This window comes from Dasypus novemcinctus, chromosome 27 (assembly GCF_030445035.2).
Source record: "Dasypus novemcinctus isolate mDasNov1 chromosome 27, mDasNov1.1.hap2, whole genome shotgun sequence".
Taxonomy (NCBI): domain Eukaryota; kingdom Metazoa; phylum Chordata; class Mammalia; order Cingulata; family Dasypodidae; genus Dasypus; species Dasypus novemcinctus.
In genome coordinates this window covers 12,924,840-12,938,823 of record NC_080699.1, presented here as the reverse complement: position 1 = coordinate 12,938,823, position 13,984 = coordinate 12,924,840, and positions in this window count along the sequence as shown.

Genomic DNA, 13,984 nt, shown 5'->3' with positions numbered 1-13,984 from the left:
GCTGTAGATATCAATCTTTCTGAATTCATTGAGAGTTGTTCTATGGCCTAGCATGTGGTCTATCCTGGAGAATGGGCTCTATTATCCCTTTTATTAGTATATAATGGCCTTCCTTGTCTCTTACAATAGTTTTGCATTTAAAGTCTATTTTGTCCAGTATTATTATAGCTACTCCTGCCCTTTATTGGTTATTGTTTGCATGTAAAATTGTGCACTTGAGAAGAATTTTATATACTGCTATATTTGAGTGTAATGTTCTGTTTATGTCTATTAGGTCCAGATCCTCTAATGTATTATTCAAGGTCTTTGTTTCTTTATTGATTTTTAATTGATATGTTCTGTTTAATGATGATAATGGTGTATTAAAGCCCCCACTATAATTGTAGAGGCATTTATTTCTCCACTTAATTTTTCCAGTGTTTGCCTCATGTATTTTGAAGTGCCCTAGTTGGGTGCATAAATGTTAATGATTGCTCTTTCTTCTTGATATATTATCCCTTTTATTAGTATATAATGGTCTTCCCTGTCTCTTACAATAGTTTTGCATTTAAAGTCTATTTTGTCCAGTATTAGTATAGCTACTCCTGCCCTTTTTTGGTTATTGTTTGCATGTAAAATTGTTTTCCAACCACTCACTTTCAGCCTCCTTGAGTCCCAGGGTGTAGTGAGTTCCTTGAAGACAGCATACAGAGGGATCATATTTCCTTATCCATTCTGCCAATCTGTGTCTCTTGACTAGAGCATTTTATCCATTAACATTCAATGTTATTACTGTCAAGGAATTACTTACATTAACCATATTTTATTTAGTTTTATGCATGCCATATGTTGTTTTTATTTCTTTTTATCTTTTTAGTTGTTCTTATACTCTCCTCCAGCTCTCTCTCTCCTGTTTTTTCCTTTTGACCTACAGAACTTCCTTTATTATTCCTTGTAGGGCAGGTTTCTTATCGACAAACTCTCTTAATTTCTGGTTATCTGTGAATATTTTGAACTCTTGCTCAATTTTTTTTTCTTCTTTATTTTCTTTTAAATGTTACATTAAAAAAATATGTGGTCCCCATATACCCCCCAACCATCCACCCCTACCCTCCCACATCAACAACCACTTCCATCACTGTGGCACATCCACTGCACCTGGTGAATACATTCTTGAGCACCCCTGCATCTCTCTCATTTTTTAATCCCATCTTTGCTGGATAGAGAATTCTTGGCTGGAAGTTTTTTCTTTTAGCTGCTTAACTATATCATACCACAGCCATCTTGCCTCCATGGTTTCAGAATGAGAAATCAGCACTTAATCTTATCAAGCTTCCCTTGCATGTGATGGATCTCTTTTCTCTTGCTGCTTTCAGTATTCCCTCTGTGTCTTGAGCATTGGGCAATTTGACAAGTATATGGCTTGTAGTAGGCCTATTAGGATTTATACTGTGTGGGGTGCACTGCACTTTCTGAACATGTACGTTCATGTCCCTCAATAGAGTTGGGAAATTTCCAGCCATTGTTTCTTCCAACACTCCTTCTGCCCCCTTTCTCTCCTCTTCTCCCTCTGGGATGCCTATAACATGTATATTTGTATGTTTCATGTTGTGATTCAAATCCCTAAGTCCCTGCTGGATTTTTTTCTATCTTTTTATCTATCTGTGCTACTATTTGTCTGATTTCAGCTGTACTGTATTCCACATCACTGATTCTTTCCTCTGCCTGTTCAAATGTGCTGTTATTTACTTCCAGTGTCTTTCTGATTTCTTGCATTGTGCCATTCATCACCATTATATATGTAATCTTTTTATGTATGTTTACAATTTCTTCAGTGTGTTCTCCCAGTTTCTTCTTAATATCCTTAATTTCGTCCTTCAATTCATTAAGTTGATTCATGATATTAACTTGGACATCTCTGATTAATTTTCCTTGTTCTGCATCTCCTCCTGTTTTTTAGTTTATTTGTTAGCCATGTATTCCTGTTTCTTAGTATAGGTTGTAATTTTTTGTTGGTGTCTAAGCATCAGTTTCTCTTGATGGGTTTATTCAGTCAATTAGAATCTCTTTCTTCTCTAGGAATTTATTTTGTTGTTATTTTTGTGTATGTAATAAGTTTTCACTTTGGCACTTCATTCCTCTTATTCTCTTTCCTTCATGTTGTCTTTGTTCTGGTTTTCCCTTGGGTTCTTTATCTCTTTGTTCAGTTCTCTCCAGATTGATGCCCTGAAACCTCCTGCTTTGGGTTCCCAAAACAGCTCATTCAGGTAGGATTTTGCCACTTCTCAGACTTTTTTTTTTTTTTTTTTTTTTTTGCGTAAGAGAGCTGGGGAGTGCCCACCTACAACAAGGCATTAAATTTAAATGAGGGTCATTTGATTTGAGAATTTGATAAAATCACTTTATGGTTTTTGAGAGAACTATGTCAGTGAGGCATGACTCAGGTTGAATCTCTGCCTCCTTGCTGGGTCTGATATCAATGGAAACACAGACAGGAAAAGAAAGCCACCATGTTTGATCCTGCCATGTAAGAAAGAAGACTAGAGGACCACTTAAGCATGAAGCCCTAGGAGGCTATGCCCGCAAAGCAGCTCAAGAGAAGATGAGCCCTACTCTATTCTGGGCCCACAGAGCAGCTCAAGAGGGGACGAGCCCTACTATATGGTTGATAGCTTATAGCTGAAGTCAGGAAGTAAGCAGAACAGCCGAGACTGATATAGGAAGCCTGGAAAGAGACAAGGCCTATGCCTGGTTGCTCCCACCTGAGCTCAGACCTTGGCAGAGATAAGTGGCCATCTTGCTCCATCACATAGGTAAGAAAACATCTCTGATGGTGCCTCAGTTTGGACTTCTCATAGTCTTGGAACTGCATGCTTTTACCCCAAGTAAATCCCCTTTATAAAACCCAACCCATTTCTGGTACTTTGCCTTGGTCACCTCTTGGCTGACTAAAACAATCCCCATATACCTACCAGTTAGCACGAACTAAGGTAGGCCTGGTGGGGATAGATGAAAATCCTCCTTTGTGAACACACTTTTTCATGTGAACTAAGTGTGGAACTTTAATGCTCACAAGAGATCTACAAGACTGTCGTTATTATCTACATTTTATAAATGGAAAACCCATGGTATGAGAGATTGAATAGCTTGTGGCAAGACCATATAACTGGAAGAGCTGGGATTCGACCCTCCGTCTGCCCCAGTTTGAGGTTAGAGGCCTTCCTTGCATCTGTCCTGCATAAGAGCCTTCAGGGACAGAAACAGTGAAGATTGGTATGGATGGCTCCTCAAATAGCAGCTTAAAAGTAAACAATAGTAGTGAACTCATGCAGTAATTAAACACGTATTTCAAAAGCCTCTTTTATCCTCTAATAGCTGTTCTGGGGCTGGGGATAGAGTTGAGGTGACATGGTAGGCAAGAACAGATGGGTGAGGGGAGGGATACAAATGATAAATGGATATAAATATATGACATAATTTCAGGTTGTGATGAAAGCTAAAAACATTTAGAAGGTATAAAGGGCTATTTGGTGAATGGGGAAAGGGGTGTTTCTATGCAGGATGGAGACTGAAGACCTCTCTATAAGAGACTTATTTGGACAGAGAACTGGATTAAGGAAGAGCTTGGCAGAGGGTGCTCTGAGGTGGAATAAGCTTTGCATGTTTAAGAGAATTGGGTAGGGATTAAGGGTGAGAGGTAAAGGGTAAAGTAGGAAAGAAGGTGGTATAGCTTGTGTAAACCTCTGTGGACCAGAAGTTTGGGTTTTGTTCTGAGTGGAGGGGAAACCAAAGAAGGCTTTTAAGCATAGGAATCACATGCTCTGATTTATGTTTTATAGAGGGACCTTCTAATAAGGGAATTGATCATTAGGAAACTGACTAGCCCTGGTCAGATCCTTGCTAGGTAACTGTGAAACAGCTGAATGTTTAAATCAGCTACTTTCTAAAATAATTTGGAGGCACCAAATCTCAAAATCTTTCTGATAGTTTAGAAGAAGAGAACAAGGTTAAAATATTGAACAATAAGCCTGAAAAGAAGATTGAAAGAGCTTTGACTTTTTCCCTATATAATAAAATAATTTCCAAATATTTAAAAGGCTAATATGCAGAGAACAGTGACCAGTTTGTCTTTCTTTCCACTTGGATGTGTACTGCACAGATTAAATGTATCATGACAGTAGAGTTTGTATAACTAGTCCCTAGGCATTGCCAGGGATAGAGTTGACATTCAGTCTACTTATTTAATTCACCCAACAGATATTTATTGATGCTGTGTATTCAATTCTATGCTGTGTGCTGGTGGTACAAGTAAAATAACCCCCACTTTCAAGACCCTCAACAGTCTGATGAGAGAGACGGAGAAGTAAAAATGCCTCAATTGTTTTAGTACAATTGAGCTCTGATAAGGATAACAGTAAGGTCCAACTGGTGTGATCCAAAGGAAAGGAACTTATTTCATACTTAATTTGGTAAGGTTGCTGATGCAAAATATCAGAAATGTGTGGCTTTTATATTGGGAATTTATTACGGTAAAATCTTGCAGTTCTGAGGACATGAAAATGTCCAAATCAAGTCATCATCAGAGATGTTTTCTCACTAAAGGCCGGCTGCTGGATTCTGGACTCCTGCCATGTGGCGAGACAAAATGGAGGCTCTCCATCTGCTTCTCTGCCTTCCTCTCTCTTTGGGCCTGCTCTGCTGATTCTAGCCTCTGGCCTCTCAGCCTCTAGGGGCAGCTTTGTCTTTCTGTAACTGTAGACGATCCTGGAGTCCTTCCTCACGTGACAGGGTAAACATGGCTGCTGTCTTTCTCTGTGTGTTTCTGCTTCCAGTTCTCAGTTTATATAAGACCCCAGCAAGAGGGTGGAAACTCAACCTGGCTCACACATTCCTGACTTAGCCTAATCAAAGGCTCTAAAGCAATCTAATCAATAGGTCCCTTAACTGAATCTAATGCAATCAAAGGGCACCACACCCATATTAATAGACTAGTTCAAAGAACATGATCTTTTCTGGGATTCACAAAACTTCAAATGTCACACCAGGGGTGTCAAGGAAGGCTTCATAGAGGAAGTGACAATTAAACTGGGCTCTGGAGGATAAATAGGGATTGGTGCATGTAAGGAGAGGTAGGAGGCAAGGGCAGAGCCATTCACATAGAAGAAACTGTGGACAAAGAGCCATATGGTGAGCAAAGCCTTTGTGGTGCTCCAAGGACTTCATGTTACAGAAGGCCAAGAGTCAGTGGAGAGCAGACCTTGAAATCAGGTTAGTGAAGCCAACAGAGATCAGGTTATTAGTGCCCTTGTGCATCACTATAAGGGATCTAAACTTTATCCTGAAGATAATGGAAAGTTTTAAGTGCTTTTTGAAATGAAGGTGTAGCGGTTTGATATGGTTATGAATTCCAAAAATAGATATTGGATTATGTTTGTAATCTGATCTGTACCTGGGAATGATTAAGTAATGATTAGGGCTTTGATTGGGCCATGTTATTAGGGCATTCAGAACCCACAGATAAAAGACATGGCAAAGGACAGAGTTGAGGGTTTTTTGATGTTGGAGTTTGATGCTGAAGTCTTAAGCTGGAGCCCCAGGAAATAAGCTCACAGAGGAAAGAGAAGCCCCAGGAAGAGAGGAACCCTGAGCCCAGGAAGAAGCAAACCCTGGGAAAAGGGGAACCTTGAACCCAGAGAAAAGCAAGACCCTCGAAGGGAGGAACCCAGGAAGCCTGAACCCTCATAGATGTCGACAGCCATCTTGCTCCAACACATGGAAATAGACTTTGGTGAGGGAATTAACTTATGCTTTATGGCATGGTATCTGTAAGCTCCTACCCCAAGTAAATACCCTTTATAAAAACCAGCCCATTTCTGGTATTTTGCATCAGTACACCTTTGGCTGACTAATATTGAAGAGTAAGCATTCACTTTAGGAAAACTTTATTACAGTTTTAAATACTGGAATGGTTTTTAATGTAGATTCTACCCACATAGAAATTGAATGTTCAAGAAAGGACCATGAGGGAAGTGAACTTGGCCTAGTAGTTAGGGCATCTGTCTACCTCATGGGAGGTCCGTGGTTCAAACCCCGGGCCTCCTTGACCCGTGTGGAGCTGGCCCATGCGCAGTGTTGATGCGCGCAAGGAGTGCCGTGCCACGCAGGGGTGTCCCCTGTGTAGGGGAGCCCCACGTACAAGGAGTGCTCCCTATAAGGAGAGCCGCCCAGCGTGAAAGGAAGTTCAGCCTGCCCAAGAGTAGCGCCGCACACACGGAGAGCTGACACAACAACATGACACTACAAAAAGAAACACAGATTCCCGTGCCGCTGACAACAACAGGAGTGGACAAAGAAGACGCCGCAAATAAACACAGAGAACAGACAACTGGGGCGGGTGGGGAGGGGGAAGGGGAGAGAAATAAAAAAATAAAAAATAAATCCTTAAAAGAAAAAAAGAAAAGACCACGAACACCCCCTATTCAGCATAGAAATAAAGATCATTTTCAACTCTCTGGGCTGGTTTAGAAATCGTTTTGTCTGCTGCATGGTCATCAGTGGTTGGATCCACAAACCCGTATTTATTTCTAGCATTAACAGCATACTTTCTGACTTCTGTGGTGGTGATGGGTTCCTGCCAATCATATTGGGAGTTGTCAAATGGCATTTCTCTTGCTTTCATGTGTAGACCCAAAGCTAAAACAGGGTACTATCCAGAAGAATATATGTGCCAATGGCATTCAATATTTGAGTCTGCATTTTATTTAAAGTGATTACATTTGAAAAGTGCAGTTTGCTTTGGTTTTCTTTTGACTTATTTTAATTATTGACTTAGGGATAGTAGAACTCAGTTTGTAAAGCTCAGTGTGCTTATTTTATAAACAATTTAATTTCTTAAAGGGCCAGGACAGGAGCTGGCTCGCAGAAGTTGTTCAATAATTGGTGACCATTATTATTCCTTTTGTAGTAGGTTTTAAGCTATTATTCAATAATCTGTACTTCTTCTTGCTTGTTTTTACATGCACAATGGAATTCACATCTCATCTTAGTGCCCTTCCAAAAGAAGTATGTGGAAAGTGGATGTGGCTCAAATGATAGAGCATCCGCCTGCCATATAGGAGATCCAGGGTTCAGTACCCAGGGCCTCCTGACCTGTGTGGTGAGCTGCCCACATGCAGTGCTGCTGCGTTGAAGGAGTGCCATGCCATGCAGAGGTGCCCTCTGTGTAGGGGAGCCTCACATGCAAGGACTGTGCACTGCGCAAAAAAAGTGCAGCCCACCCAGGAGTGGTGTCGCACACACGGAGCGCTGACACAGCAAGATGACACCTAACAAGAATGCAAGTGGACACAGAAGAACACACAGCAAAAGGACACAGAGAGCAAACCACAGCGGGGGGTGGGGGCGGGTTGAGAAATAATAAAAATAAACCTTTCAAAAAATAAAATAAAATCTTTCAAAAAAATAAAATAAAAAGAAGTATGTACCCTGCAACCTGTCCCTGACATAGATCTGCCGCACGCGGCTACTTCTCTAAGCCTGCCTGGCCATACTTCTACTCTCCTGGCTTCTAGTCATTCTCCTTGGCTGTCGTTCCTTGCTCTGAATGAAGGAGCCTGGCTTTCAGTCTCGATGGCCAACAGGAATGTCAGGATACAGGCATGCATGTATTAGATGCAAACTTTAAGATATTGCGTACAAGCAATTTAGGATCGCATGGCCCTGCCCTACAAAATAGTCTTCTCACTAGATGTTATTCATTGCCTCTTTTCCTAATTATGAACGTTTGATTCCTAGACCCATTATTGGATCTCTCCTACTTCATAAGCATTTCTAACCGGAAGGATCATGGTTCTCTCTACTTCAGGAAATAATTTTAATTGCATATTAAAGAATGATGGAACCATATTTGGGATACATCACATTTGGACAAATATTAGAGGATGTAGGGTCAGTGTCTTGAGGTGAACCAACTGAGCCTGATGGGATTCAGACCTATTTGGGAGTATCGTTGCCTTGATGGGGCATGTAACTCAAAGATAAGTCTTTGATTGGTTTATTTATATGGGCGTAAGGGGCTGCCAGGAGGAAGTTTCTCCAGGGGCCCCTCGGGATAGACCCAGTAAGGAGGTCAGAATTGAACTTATTTCTTTGCCTACCCTGCTGGCTGCTTGGTTAGAATCTATGGAGAGAAAACTCCAGGCGGTGGCTGCAGGAGCTCGTTTAGAAAAGGGGTCTGTATGTAAAACTGGAGATGGAGGCAGGGCTTAGCCCAGATGGGCAGTATTGGGGCCCAGATCTAGAGAATCTGGCCAACACAAGTGAGAACACCCTGAGGGCACTTTACAGGGGACTCAGGTACGGCTAGAGCCAGTGGGGCAACAGCTCTGAGAATTTGCATTATTATAAAGGTGCTTCCACCTGGAGGTACACAGGTGGAGGAGCCTGGGGTTGTTCAAGAATAAATCAGGTGTTTCCTCTATTCTACTGTGCCGCCAATTGTAATATTTGCCACTTATTTAATAGCAATTCTTTTTTAGGAGGGAGGGAAGGGCAAAGCAACACAGCTATATTAGATGCCCACCACCGATTTTAAGATACAGTCTGATTACAGAAACTTTAAAATGTGATGGAAAAGTTTTTCTGCAAACCAATGATATATGGTATATAATACCGTATTTGTGGCTTATTTTACTGATATCAATTGTATCCGTTTCTAGTAATAACTTGGGCATCAAAAAGTCTTGGGTTTGGATTCTGGCTCTCCAACTGACTGTAAGTTACTTGCTGATATATTTAGGCTTTCTGTACCTCACTTTTCTGTTTTAGTAAACAGAGATGATGATTAAATGTGTGTCACAGGAGATCATTCTTGTAAAGCATTTGTCATACTGGCTGGCACACAGTAAGGACTCAATAATGGTAGTCATTGTTACTACATTATTTTTGTGCAATAGGAAAGTAAGGTTGCATCAAATATCAAATCACAATTTAAAAGGAATATGTATAATTTGAAAGAGGCTAGCCAGGCTGGGAAGGATCTATTAAGCAATTCACACAAATCATTGCTGAAAAAGTGGGATTAATTTGTTGGGAACAAAGCAGGAAGTAGGGGGTAGGAAAGAAAGAAGGCATTAAGCTTCAAAAGTATAGGACTCTCGTACATGTAAAATAGGGGAATAGATGGGCTGAAAAATCTAGATTTTAAGAAGATAATCATTCTCATCCATTAATGACTAGGCAATTTTAACATGTGCAAAATCTTCTACATTATTCACATGCTAAGCTCAGACCAGGTCACCATGGCTTCTTCTGACCATACATACTAGTTCTCATTTTTAACTTTCGTCTGCATGGAGAGAGCAATAATAAGAACTCATGAGATCAGTGCCTTAGAGACTTGGAGCATCATTTGATAGTGATTTTTAAAAAGCCTCTCTTCGGGCCTTTTGTAAAGTGAAGGTATGAGAAGAGGATCATTATCTCATGGGAAGAAAAAAAGGGAGTGGTGTCTGAGGTGGTCTTAGTTTTTGCTCCATTACTTGTAATCAGTAGAACCTTAGAAAATTTCCCCTAATATCTCTGTACTGCAAGCTCCTTATTTGTAGAAAGAAATTAGTAAACACGGTTTTGGAAACTCACGTAAAACAGACTGTTTTCATCCAATGTTTATCAGGTTGACACTGTGCTTGAATGAGCGGCCAGGAAAATTAAGTCTTAGAGTTCATGAGTATTGTGATACCAAGATTACTGGTCTGTTAAAAATGCCCTTGGTATCAGTCAGTGGTCTCCAGAGAAACAGAAGCAGCAGGATACACACATGTATGCGTGGATGTGCAAGTATGCACAGCAAGAGGTTTACAGTAAGGAACTGGCTCCTGCTATTGCAGGGGCTGGTAAGTCGAATCCGTAAGGCAGGCTGGAGCCTGGAAACTTCGGGAAGAGTGATACTGAAGTCTTGAATCCAAATTCTTAGGCTGGAAACTCAGGAAAAAGAGGACGATGTAGACTTGAGGAAGAATTCCTTCTAACTCATAAAACCCTCAATTCTCACTCTTAAAACCAACGGATCAGATGAGGATTAGCCACATTAGCAAATGTATTGTTCTTTACTTAAGGTCAACTGATGGTGGGTGCTAATCCCATCTATGAAATGCCTCCACAGTGACAACAGGCCAGTGCTAACCAAACAAAGGGACACTAACCTAGCCCAGCTGTCACATAAAACCGTCGCGGCCTTCGAAGTCATAGCATCATTTGTGATGGACTGGAGCACTGACTCTTTCAAATGTGAACCATGGGCCTGGCAGAGCCAACAGGCGCCCTGTGGCAGAGGTCCGACTCAGTCTGTCTCTATCATCAACCTGACCCCCGTGGAGCTCTAATCTAGTGCTCTGTGTGAACTGACTGAATACTATTTAGTTTTTGAGTAGTGGTAGTAGATCTCCCTTGATCATGCCAAGGGCTATGTTAAACTAGTAAGCTGGGTTGTAGGTATTGCATTCCTGTCATAGGAAGAGTTTTGGGGCTAAGGGACTTCCAGAAAAAAAAAACCAACTATCAAGACAAAGGGGAAGCACCACCAGCCTCGGGCCTGGGGATGGGCAGCTCCATTCTGGGGCACTGTACTGCTCCTGGATTCCTGACCCTGTGAGTTTCACTGCTGCAGGCCAGGGAACAATCTGGTCTGGTTGTTTGCTCATTGTTGAGCTGTCACGTTTGCAAGGGTACACAGATGCATTACGTGGACAAGGAGCTGAGGGTGATTTTGTAGGTGCCAGATGGGAGTTTGTGACAGCCTCTCCTGCCCGTGGAAAGACCGGCTTCCAATGTTTGTACGCTGCAAGAGCATCTCCTTATTACTGTGTAAAATTAATTACATGCCACCAGTTTATTGTTTGCTATAAATAGCTACAGATTTTTCTTCATTTACATTTTAGAAGGCCTACTCTGCCTAACAAAGGATCATTTTTTCATAGGGATGTTTGCTGGCGAGAAGTGCAGGTGTTATCTCTCTAAGGCAGAAGTGGCAAAAACCCAGCAGAACATATTTTTAAAAGTTTCTCTTGGTTATAAAAGGTTTCTTCTCTTTTAACCATGAAGAACCTCTTTTGTTTCCCAAGCATTTCGTGTTTTCAAAATGTTGCCTATCAAACAAACTGCACATTTTGGGTAAAATTTTCTTTGAATTAAAAACAGCAGCCATAATTCAGAAATTCTGATCAATTGATGAAATTACAGCTAAAAATTCTTCTAATAGGTTTTTGTTGACTTTTTACCTTTTTAGGAGAAATCATGGGTTTCCAGAACAATTATGCATAAAATCCAGGTTTCTCATCTGTATTAGTCAAAAGGGGTGCTGATGCAAAGTACCAGAAATCTGTTGGCTTTTATAAAGGGTATTTATTTGAGGTAAAAGCCTACAGTCACAAGGCCCTAAAGAGTTCAGCTCAGGGTTACTTCTTACCCAAGTCTGTTGCCATGTGTTGAAGTAAGAGGGCAGGCCACCTCTGCTTGGTCTCTCCTTCCGTCTTCTTCTTAAGGCTCCGTGGGCCCAGCTTCTTCAGATCTCAGCTGTAGGCTGGCATGGCGCTCGTCTCTCTTCCCAGGCCTTTAACTGTTTGAGTCTTCTTCTTTGTGTCACATGGCAGCACCTGAATGCCCAATATCTTCCATGTCTTCTTCTGTGAGTCGTCTTGTGTGAGTGTCTGTTTCTATCAGACCACCAAGGGGGCAGGGACTCAACTCTGAGTCACGCCTTACTGATATGGCTGAGTCAAGGCCCTAATCCTGATTTAATCAAGTCAACATAAAACACTGAATTAAATACAATCAAAGGGTATCATGCTCAGAGGAGCAGACTGGTTTACAAACATAATATCTTTTTAAAAATTTCATAAATACTATCAAACTGCTACACCATCTATTACCCAACCACCAACACCTTGCCTTGTTGTGGAAATTAGTTACAATTGATAGCACATTTTTATAATTACACTATTAAAGTCCATGGTTTAACTTGGGGTTCACAGTTTGTATAGTGCAGTTCCATGGATAACTTAAATTTTTATTCTGTTAACATATATAGAATCTAATATTTTCCCTTTTAATCATATTCAGATATATATTTCAGTGCTGTTAATTACATTCACAATGTCGTGCCGCCATCACCACCATCCATTACCAAAATATTTTTGTCATTCCAAATAGTAACCTACATATTTTAAGCCTTAACTTCCCATTCACTATCCCAACCCCATCCCCTGGTAAACTATATTTTAGATTCTGACTCTGAGTTTACTTATTCTAATTGTTTCAAATCAGTGAGATCATACAATATTTGTCCTTTTGCATCTTGGCAATTGTGAATAATGCTGCTATGAACATCAGTGTGCAAATATCTGTTCAAGTCTGTGATTTCAATTCTTTTTGGTATATACCTATTAGTGGAATTGTGGGGTCATAGGGCAGTTCTATATTTAGCTTTCTGAGGAACAGCCAAAATGTCTTCCACAGTGGCTGCACCATTTTACATTGCCTGCAGTGTGTTCCTATTTCTCCACATCCTCTCTAACACTTGATATTTTCAATTATTTTTTAATAGCAGCCATTCTAATGGGTATGAAATGGTATCTCATGGTGGTTTTGATGTCTATTTACCTGATGGCTAATTATGTTGAGCATCTTTTCATGTGCTTTCTGGCCATTTGAATATCTTCTTTGGAGAGACATCTGTTTTTGTCTTTTCATGGTCTTTAAATTGAGTTGTTTGTCTTTTTGTTGTTAAGTAAAAGATTTCTCCATATATTCTGGATATTAATCCTTTATCAGATATGTGGTTTCCAAATATTCTCTCCCATTGTGTACGTTGTCTTTTTACTTTCATGATAAATTCCTCTGAAGAACAAAAGTTTTTAATTTTGAAGAGGTCCCATTTATCTATTTTTTTCTTTTGTTGCTTGTGCTTTGGGTATAAAGTCTAAGAAAGTATTGCCTAACACAAGGTCTTGAAGTTGCTTCCTTGCGTTTTCTTCTAGGAGTGTGAGAGTTCTACCACCTAATTTTAGGTCTTTGATCCATTTTGAGTTGATTTTTGTATATGGTACTGACTAGGGGTCCTCTTTTTTTTTTTTTTTAAATGTAGATCCAGTTTTCCCAGCATCATTTGTTGAAGAGACTATTCTTTCTCAATTGAGTAATTGCCACTCTGTCAAAAATCAGTTGACCATAACTGTGAGAACTGATTTTTGAGCACTGAATTCGATTCCATGGGTCTATATGTCTGAACTTGTTGCCAGCAACATACTGTTTTGATGACTGTGAATTTGTAATAAGTTTTAAGATAGGGAAGTGTGAATTCTACAACTTAATTCTTATTTTTTGAATATGGCTTTAGCTATTTGGGGTTCCTTACATTTCCAAATGAGTTTGATGATTGACTTTTCCATTTCTTCAAAGAAGGTTTGTTGGAATTTTGATGGGGAGTGTATTGAATTTATAAGTAACTTTCGGTAGTATTGATTCTCGATGACATTTTGTCTTCCAATCTATGAACACAGAATATCCTTCCAATCATTTACGTCTTCTTTAATTTCTTTTAGCAATGTTTTGTGATGTTCTGTGTACAAGTCCTTGACATATTTGGTTAGATTTATTCCCAGATATTTTATTCTTTATCTGCTATTGTGAATGGATTTTTTTTCTTGATTTCTTATTCTGATTGTCCATTGGCTGTGCATAGAAACAGTACTGATTTTTGTTTGTTGTTCTTGTACTGCACCACTTTACTGAATTCATTGATTAGCTCTATGAGCTTTATTGTGGATTTTTCAGGATTTTCTGAAGTAGGATCCTATCATCTGCAGATAGGGAAAGTCTTTCTTTTTCCTTTCCAATTTGGATACTTTTTATTTCTTTTTCTTGACTGATTGAACTGGGAAGAACTTCCAGTACAATGTTGACTAACAGTAGTGACAGTGGACATCTTTGTGTCGTTCTAAATCTTAGA